Raw genomic sequence first — 2,567 nt, 5'->3', positions numbered from 1 at the left:
CAGGATTTGGAATAGCTCCACTGGAATTCCATCACCTCCACTAGCTTTGTTCGTAATGATGCTTTCTAAGGCCCACTTGACTTCACATTCCAGGATGTCTGGCTCTAGGTCAGTGATCACACCAGCATGATTATCTTGGTCATGAAGATATTTTTTGTACAGTTCTTCTGTGTATTCTTGCCACCTCTGCTTAATATCTTCTGCTTCTGTTAGGTCCATACCATTTCTGTCCTTTATTGAGCCCATCTTTGCATGAAATGTTCCCTTGGTGTCTCTAATTTTCTTGAAGAGATCTCTAGTCTTTCCCATTCTGTTGTTTTCCTCTATTTCTTTGCATTGATTGCTGAAGAAGGCTTTCTTATCTCTTCTTGCTATTCTTTGGAACTCTGCATTCAGATGCTTATATCTTTCCTTTTCTCCTTTGCCTTTCACTTCTCTTCTTTTCACAGCTATTTGTAAGGCCTTCCTAGACAGTCATTTTGCTTTTTTGCATTTCTTTTAATTCAAAGTAATTTCTCAGCCTGAAGGTTAGGTGAAATATTTGAAGAATGTAATCAATAAAATGTGTTGTATGATGGTTAGAACAATAGAGATATTATAAGAAATATTTTTTGTATCAATAAAGTGGACAGTTAATACACTGGTAAAAGTTATTAACCTATTAGCAATCAATAATACCACTCACATTTCTAAGAAATAGTAAATATCTCTTCCTTAAACTATACTTTATATTATCTTTAAAATATGACTGAAGCTGAATTTAATCTTTTTGCCTCAGTACATTTCAATTTATTATAGTAATTTCCTGGGATATTTGTCTTAGTATTTTTTTTTACTTCAACTGGTTTTTCAATTCTATTTAAAAATTTTTTGAAGTATTGTTGATTTACAATGTTGTGTTAATTTCAGGTGTAAGCAAAGTGATTCAAATATATATAATATATATTGCTGGCTAGGTATTTTAAATTCAGTGACCATTATGGTGGTTAAAGTACATTTGTTTAGTTATTTATTTTTGTTGTCTGGACAGGGATTTGAACCCTGGACCCTCAGATTAAAAGTCTGATGCTCCACCAACTGAGCTACCCAGGCTCTATTTTATATATAATAGTATGTATATGTTAATTCCAAACTCCTTGTTTGTCCTTGTTTGCTCCTACCAAAGGGAAAACCTTTAGTAACCTTAAGTGTGTTTTCTATGTCTGTGGGTCTCTTTCTGTTTTGTATATAGGTTCATTTGTATCACTTTTTTAGATTCCACATATAAGCAATATCATATGATATTTGTCTTTGTCTGGCTTACTTCACTTAGTATGATAATCTCTAGGTCCATCCATGTTACTACAAATACATTATTTCCATTCATTTTTATGGCTGAGTAATATTTCAATATATATACTCAGTTTCTTTATCCATTCATCTGTTGCTGGACATCTAGGTTGCTTCCATGTCAGTCAGTTCAGTTGCTCATTCGTGTCCGACTCTTTGCGACCCCATGAACCTCATGTCTTAGCTACTGTGAATACTACTTCAGTAAACATTGGGTTAACATGTACCTTTTCAAATTATGGTTTCCTCTAGATATATGCCCAGGAGTAGAATTGTAGAATCATATGGTAGTTCTAGTTTCCATTTTTTAAGGAACCTCCATGCTGTTCTCCATAATGGCTATACCAATTTATAGTCTCACCAACAGGGTATCATTTATACCTAGAGACAAATAAAAAAATGAAAGCATGATGATCCAAAACCTATGGTATACAGCAAAAGCAGTTCTAAGAGGGAAAGAAGTTTATAGCAGTAAAATCCTACCTCAGGACACAAGAAATATCTCAATTAAACAGCCTAAACTTATACATAAAGCAATCAGAGTAAAAAGAACAAACAAAACCCAAAGTTGGTAGAAGGAAAGAAATCACAAAGATCAGAGCAGAAATAGATGGAGATGAAGAAAACAAAATGAACAAAACCAAAAGCTGGTTCTTTAAAAAGTAAGCAAAATTGATATACCTTTAGCCAGATTCATCAAGGAAAAAACAGGGTCCAAATCAATAAAATTATAAATGATAAAGGAGAAATTACAATTGACACCACAAAAATACAAAGGACCATAAGAGATAACTACAAGGAACTGTATGCCAATAAAATGAACAACCCTCTTTCCAAGAAATGGATAAATTCTTAGAAAGGTACAATTCCCCAAGTTGGAAGCAGAAAGAAATAGAAAATATGATCAGACCAATTACAAGTACTGAAACTGACTCTGTAAAACTCCAAACAAACAAAAGTCTGGCACCACATGGCTTCACAGGTAAATTCTATCCAACCTTTAGAGAAGAGTTAACACCTCTTCTTCTGAAACTATTTCAAAAAATTGCAGAGGAAGGAGTACTTCCAAACTCATTCTATGAGGCCACCATCACGCTGGTACCAAAACCAAATAAAGAAACTACAACGGAAGAAACTTATAGGCCAATATCACTGATAAGTATAGGCACAAAAATCCTCCACAAAATACAAGCAGACCTAATCCAACAATACATTAAAAGGATCATACACCATGATCA

General features: G+C 33.7%; 1 non-coding gene across 1 annotated transcript; it reads right to left on the bottom strand.

Moving 5' to 3' along the window:
* Nucleotides 1-1,019: 1,019 nt before the first annotated feature.
* TRNAK-UUU lies at nucleotides 1,020-1,092 on the bottom strand. The gene has a single exon. It is a non-coding gene; the product is annotated as a tRNA-Lys (tRNA).
* Nucleotides 1,093-2,567: the final 1,475 nt, after the last annotated feature.

This window comes from Bubalus bubalis, chromosome 1, assembly GCF_019923935.1.
Source record: "Bubalus bubalis isolate 160015118507 breed Murrah chromosome 1, NDDB_SH_1, whole genome shotgun sequence".
Lineage (NCBI taxonomy): Eukaryota > Metazoa > Chordata > Mammalia > Artiodactyla > Bovidae > Bubalus > Bubalus bubalis.
The sequence above is the reverse complement of the archived record's forward strand: the minus strand, read 5'-3'. Positions and strand labels throughout refer to the sequence as shown.